The sequence below is a fragment of the Neomonachus schauinslandi genome, chromosome 2 (assembly GCF_002201575.2).
Source record: "Neomonachus schauinslandi chromosome 2, ASM220157v2, whole genome shotgun sequence".
Classification (NCBI taxonomy): domain Eukaryota; kingdom Metazoa; phylum Chordata; class Mammalia; order Carnivora; family Phocidae; genus Neomonachus; species Neomonachus schauinslandi.
This window is the reverse complement of record NC_058404.1, coordinates 65,061,817-65,069,411: the sequence shown is the minus strand read 5'-3', so window position 1 is coordinate 65,069,411 and position 7,595 is coordinate 65,061,817.

Genomic DNA, 7,595 nt, shown 5'->3' with positions numbered 1-7,595 from the left:
ATAGATAGATAGATAGATAGATAGATAGATAGATAGATAGATAGATAGGTAGATGATAGATAGACTCACAAGCTTCCAGGGATTTTGCTTTTTTCCCTTTTATTCAATATGCCAGTTCACTTGAGTCTTTGTTGAGTATTCTGTTATTAAAACAATAGCAGCAGTGCTGCTTGATTTTGATTGAGCCACACAAATTATGATTATAAAAGCTTGAGTTGTTAATGCATTGACTTAGAATTTTTCTTTGACTGTTTCTTAGATGTTTGTTTATAGCTAGATTGTAAGCTTGTTGCAGGTAAAGAATATATTCTCTACTTGCTTGGCCAAACTACCAGGCATAAAACAATGCAGGGTATCCACTGGGTGTTTTCAATAACTTACACATGTGAAAATAAACATGTGAAGGCTGTACTTTCTATTAATGCCATATTTGGGACACTGAGCATTTCATAAAAAGGAGGTTTTAATAAAATTGAACCTATCTACTTAGTGCAGGAAAGAGATGTTATTGTAGAAATGTCCATAAAAACATAATGTTACACTGTTTTCTGTTATATTTTATAGATAAGATTTTTTTATTCCTAGTTTTACAGAATATAACAAAATATGGACACACGAAGATGTTAATTTTTTTTAAAGATTTTATTTATTTATTTGACACAGAGAGAGACAGCGAGAGAGAGAACACAAGCAGGGGGAGTGGGAAAGGGAGAAACAGGCTCTCCGCTGAGCAGGGAGCCCGATGCGGGGCTTGATCCCAAGACGATAGGATCATGACCTGAGAGGAAGGCAGAAGCTTAACGATTGAGCCACACAGGTGCCCCTTAATTTTGTTTTTTAAAAGTTATCTCTATGCCCAATGTGGGGCTCAAACGCATGACCCCAAGATCGAGAGTCACATGCTCTACCAACTGAGCCAGCCAGGTGCCCCAAGATGCTGCTTTTTTTATTTCTGAAATTTCTCGTTTGTATTAACGTGGCAAGAATGGGCATTTATACTTAAGGAGACACACCCACCCCAATCTCTAAGCTCATTAATTTATTAACTGGAGTCAAAATGTATGATCACCAAGAAACAATTTACAATGCAATGAAAATGATAAACTTCACTTTCTGAATAATATCAGAGCAAATGATTCCATGAGAATATTGGTCGAGTGGTCTTCCCAACCTCAGGAGTGATCACTTAAATCTTGTAACTAGGAGAGCTATTACTTACACATAAGATAAATCTAACTTAATAGCCACAACTCAATAATTTGTTCAGTGCCTTTTCATGTTTTAGGACATTTTAAGTCTCAAAAAAGAAAAGAAGGAAGGAAGGAAGAAAAGAAAAGAAGGAAGAAAGGAAAGGAAAGGAAAAAGAAAACTAGCACTTGAAATTTTAATTATTAGGCTCAACACAAATCTTTCTTCATCCTTGATATTATTAAAAGTTATACCCTCACAGTGTTACACCAAAATATCAGCAGACCCCTCCTTTATAATTGCTAGTTTGCAGAGTCCCTACTGTTGCTACCAAAACATGCTGTGATATATTGGAAATTCCTAAAAGGTAGTTGGTGCAGAGATTAGGATGTAAGCCCTGGGCCCTGAACTGGGGTAGGGCGTGATGCAAATCTTGGCTCTGGAATTGCTGTTTGCATGAGGCTCGGTAAGCTAATCACGGTGAGGGGCAGTTCATTCCAGGGTACAATTCAGATAATAATAGCTCTTCTATAACAGTACTGTTATTAAGTGAGATAACATCTATAAAATTAGGACTTAACATAGTGCTTGGCATATAATTTTAGATGCTTAATAAATGTTACCTATAATTAGATCACAAAGTAAAAATTGGAGGAAAACAAGGAGAATAATCACAAGATGAAACTATACTTTTGAATCTGTTATCTATGATTCTTAAAAAATATGTTAGCTATTTAATATTTGACCAGTGAATGTAAATATTCTTGCCCATACTGTATCTAAACTAGAAGATAGTCTTTTATAATTGCTGTAAGATTCTGTTGGAAATGATAATTTCTTAAGACAATAAACATGCTGGATGGCATTTTCATCTTATAAGCCAAATTTCATCCCTACAAAATAAAATACCTAAAAATATACTTGCTTTTAGAGATAACAAGTGTTATCGAGGGTGTGGAGAAGAGGGAACATTTGTTGACTGTTGGTAGGAATATAAATTGATGTATCCACTATGAAACACAGTATGGAGGTCCCTCAAAAAATTAAAAATAGAACTACTGTATGATATAGCAATCTCCCTTCTGGATATATATTCAAAGTAATTGAAATACAGATCTAGTAGAGATACCTGCCTGCACTTTTAGGTTCATTGCAGTATTATTCACAATAGCCATGATATGAAAACAACTTAAGTGTCCGTCAATGAACAAGTGGATAAAGAAGATGTGGTGTGGGGCACCAGGGTGGCTCAGTCATTAAGCGTCTGCCTTCCGCTCAGGTCATGATCCCAGAGTCCTGGGATCGAGCCCCGCATTGGGCTCCCTGCTCAGCGGGAAGCCTGCTTCTCCCTCTCCCGCTCCCCCTGCTTGTGTTCCCTCTCTCGCTGTGTCTCTCTCTGTCAAATAAATAAATAAATAATCTTAAAAAAAAAAAAAAAGAAGAAGAAGATGTGGTGTATTTACCATGGACTATTATTTAGCCATGAGAAAGATGGAAGTCCTGCCATTTGAGGTAATTTGGATACATCTTGAGGGCATCACGCTAAGTGAAATAAATCAGACAGACAGTGGTATTATATAAATACCACTTACATGTGAAATTGAAAAAAAGCCAGACTCAAAGAAACAGTTGAGTAGTGGTTACCGAGGGCTGGAAGGTTCAGGAAATGGGGGGATATTGATCTAGGGTACACACTGCCAGTTATAGGATTAATAAGACCTGGGGTCTAATGTACAGCACAGTGATTATATCTAATAATATTATATTATATATCTGAATGTTACTAAGAGTAGATCTTAATTGTTCTCATAGCAAAAAAGAAATAGTAATTATATGACAGGATGGAGGTATTAGCTATGATATGGTAGTAATCATTTCATAATATAAAAGTGTCTCAAATCAATGTGTAGTATGTGTTAAATTTATATAATGTTTTATGTCAATTTGATCTCAATAAAACTGGAAGAAAAATAAACTAAAAATATACTTGCCTTGACCAAGCAAGTTTATTTGATTTTATAAATAAAATGTGTGCACATTTTTGGGTACATGTCTGATTTATATTTACCTTAAATCTTTTAGTAGATGTGGAAAACATGCATATTTTCCCATGGTCAATAATTGGCTGCTAGGTTTTGTCACTGAATGCAAGCTTTGATTCAGTTCCTGTTGAGAATTAAGTAATAAGAGAATAAGGAAAATTATAATGAAGAAGTTGCCAAATTATACTTTGACAAGTTTCTGTGTTAACATTTTGTTCTAAATTGAATATTTCATTTGAATATAATGTCAATACGAAGATCTTTTAATATAACTTTAACCATTTATAAGATTTGTTTTTTATTTAAAAAATGCACAATCAATGCATTTTCATTAACTACACGTGTGGGAAGCCTGTCTATTTGGACGGTGAACCAGGGTCCTGCTACTGACAGTTATCCTACCAAAAGACATGGTATTAGCCTGAGAGCCTAAATCTATGTAATGAGGAAAATTCACAATGATCTGTCAGTGTTCTTACAGTGATTCAAACTAGGTACTCTGATTGTGTAAATTAAACATAAAAATATCCTCATAGTCTAGGGGTTGCATTGACCAATATGCTAGGCACTAGCCCCAAGCGGGCATACAAGTTTAAATTAATTGAAATTAAATAGAATTTAAATGCAATTTCTCAGTCCCACTAAGCATATTGCAAGTGCTCAATATCCCCATGTCGCTAGCGGCTACCATATTAGAAAGTGCCAGTATACATCATTTCCATCACAGCAGAAAGTTTTATTGAGCAGCACTAAAGTTTCCATTTCCTATAGTAATGGAAACTGTTCTTTTTTCTCATTTTCATCCCTTTGCTTAATTTTTTTTCCTCTTCTTTCTTCTGCCTATTCACTCCTCATCTCAATAGAGTATCAACCAATATGATTTTAGTTTTGAAATGAAATTAAATAAATCATTTTAATTAAAAATTAATTTCAAAAAACAAAGGAAATCTTAACGTTTCCTGAGAAATTTAGAGAACAATATAGAAAATGATGTTTCATTTTGTTTTTTTATTATTCTGATTGAGGTATAATTAACATACAATATTATATTAGTTTCAGGTGTACAACATAGTGATTTGACATTTGTATACATTGCAGGATGGTTACCGTAATAATTCGAGTTACCATCTGTCACCTTACAGAGTTAACAAAATATTACTGACTATAGGCCCCATGCAATACATTACATCCTCATGACTTACTTCTGCAAGTTTGTACTTCTTAATCACCTTCACTCATTTCACTCTCCCTGCAACTCCCCTACCCTCTGGCAACCTGTTCTCTGTTTCCATGAGTCTGAGTTCTGTTTTGTTTGTTTTGTTTTTTAGATTCCACATGTAAGTAAAATCCTGTAGTATTTGTCTTATTTTACTCAGTGTAATACCCTTGAGGTCTATCCATGTTGCCACAAATGGCAAGATTTTATTTTTACGGCTGAGTAGTATTCCATTGTGTGTGTGTGTCCACCACATTTTCTTTATTCATCCATCAATGGACGCTTAGGTTGTTTCCATATCCTGGCTACTATACTTAATACATCAATGAATATAGGAGTACCTATATCTAGAAAAGGATATTTGAAACACTGCAGAGATGAATATTTAGTTACAAATGTAATTCCAACACAAAGATCTATTCATCAACAGTATATTAGGCAAAATTAGTAGACAAAATTCATTTTGATTTTTAGTACACCTTAGAGAGAATTCTCCATCCTTTTCTCATATTTTCAAAAGAAAGGTATATTTCAGAATTATTTCTCCACACCTACCTTTATTACGAAAAGTGACTAATCCCATACTCTTTAGGCCATTCGCTGGTAGTGGGGACCACTGGGCCCCCAGAGCAGAACCTCGTGTTTCCACTTGCTAATGGCTAAGTGCTCAGGTTCAACAGGCACCTTCGCCTGCTCCTGCAAGGGCAGTTCAGGTACACGGTGCTCTCCCTGTGCTGTTTCCTCTCCAGAACGAGCCTTTTCTTTTTTCTTTTTTTTTTTCTTTCAAGTTTAGATCATTTTGCAGGGATGAGTTGACTTCAATTCAGACAAGAATGACTGATCTCACTTTGGTCCTAGATCTAGGAACATTTTACAAATAAGCTTTAACCTGGGAGTCCTGCTTTGGTTCAACTATTTAAAAAATTGTTTCCCATGGTGCCATTAGGTCTTTACCAGTTATTCCATTAGCCAGAACCTGGGAGAGGAGAAAAATCTTTAGAAAAATAAAAGCACAATATATAATAGTGTTTCTTAACCTTTTTTTTCTCATTACTGCCCCCTTAAGAAGCCTTTCTAGACATTTTTTTTTTCCTAAACCCCCATCATGAAATTTTAATACCTCGGATTTCCTATAATTACTGTCTGTATGCTTGTGCTTTGTACATAAAAAGAGTAAGAATTTGTCACTTTCCAAGAATCAAGTTTTATCTCCTTAGCAACAATATTGCCCCCTTTGATAATGCCAGATAAACAGGAATTGAAATATCAGAAATAAGGGGTCAGAGGGAAGTGGGAAAGGATAAGGGAAAGGACATGGAAGGAGGGGAGGAAAGGAGGAAGATACCTACATAATAGCATATAGCATTTATTTTATTTTCCGATAGTCATTCAAACTCATTAGCCAATAGCTTACCCATGTCTCTTGAAACCTCTGAACATGAGAGATTCGCACTTGGAGAGCATCTCTTATTCCCCACCCTCAATTATTTTTTTAAAAGATTTATTTATTTATTTGAGAGAGAGAGCGAGCACGCAGGTGGGGAGAGGGACAGAGGGAGAGAATCTCAAGCAGACTCCCTGCTGAGTGTGGCGCCAGATGTGGGCTTGATCTCACAATCTCACCACCCTGAGATCGTGACCAGAGCTGAAATCAATAGTCTAATGCTCAACCAACTGAACCACCCAGGTGCCCGCCTCAAACCCTCAATTATTAAAATCACCTCCTAAAAAATAAAATGATATTCAAATGTTGAGCACTGAGTCCAATATGAAGAAGTCTGTCATACTTTAAAGTAATCATTGCTAAAGATTTACGCGAACCTGTTTCATTTAATCAAAACTTTCCTCCTGTATTATTTGATAAATCAACAATTTTTTGGCAAAAAACGTCAACTCTTACAATTAAGACAATAGGGGCGCCTGGGTGGCTCAGTCGGTTAAGCGGCTGCCTTCGGCTCGGGTCGTGATCCCAGAGTCCTGGGATCGAGCCCCACATCGGGCTCCCTGCAAAGTGGAGAGCCTGCTTCTCCCTCTCCCTCTGCCTGCCTCTCTGCCTACTTGTTCTCTCTCTCTCTGTCAAATAAATAAATAAAATCTTTAAAAAAAAAACAATTAAGACAATAAAGCTTGTCACTGATACTTTCCTTCATTATGCTTCGCACAGTAATAAAAAGAAGAAATATGGGGATTTTAAAGTGTAATAAAATATTGTTCTTAAGATGTAATCAGTTAAAGTAGCAGGCAAAAAGGTACTCTTTGATTTACGCTATCATTCATTCATTTGTTCATTCAAGAAATATTCACTGTGGGCATCACGTGCCTGGCGCTATGCCCCAGAGGAAAGCTGGCGCTGGGTGATCATTCCTACCCATCTGTGGAGCTCCCCCTTTTTCAGGTTAGATCCTCACTAAAAAAGGGCTTAATGTCTTTTCCCTTTGGTTATATTTCTTTAACAAAATTAGGCTCCAGAAGATACAGTTCCTTCTTTTCTCTCCCCAAATCTTTGCCATAAGTTGACAAATTATTTAGAAGTCTCCATCTGAACCTATCACATCCAGGACATTTGTGTTTGGAGAAGAAATGAGCTTTTCAATAAAACAACTCTAGTTATACAGGGTCTAATGTTTTAATGCTAATATTACCTTCCTAGACTATACTGAAACATTGGCCCATGACTGTTATTTATTCATTTGGGGACAAGCGAAAAACAAGTTGTAAGTATTTACTCTGAATTCATTAAAACTCCTTTATTTTGGGGGCACCTGGGTGGCTCAGTTGGTTAAGCGGCTTTCTTTGGCTCAGGTCATGATCCCAGGGTCCTGGGATCGAGTCCCGCATTGGGCTCCCTGCTCAGCGGGGAGCCTGCTTCTCCCTCTCCTTCTGCTGCTCCCCCTGCTTGTGCATGCTCTCTCTCTCTCCCTGACAAATAAATAAAATTAAAAAAAAAAAAAAACTCCTTTATTTTCTAGTGTCTAAAACATTTCAATTTGTCTAGGAAGAAAAAAACATCCTCTTATTATGAGGCTATTATTTGTTTAAAGTATTTTTCTATGAATTAGTGCATAGAGAAAGTAACATTTGGGAACATATAGAAAGAACATAGATGGTAACAGGGGATGGTGACAACATGACCCTACCTCACTGAGACA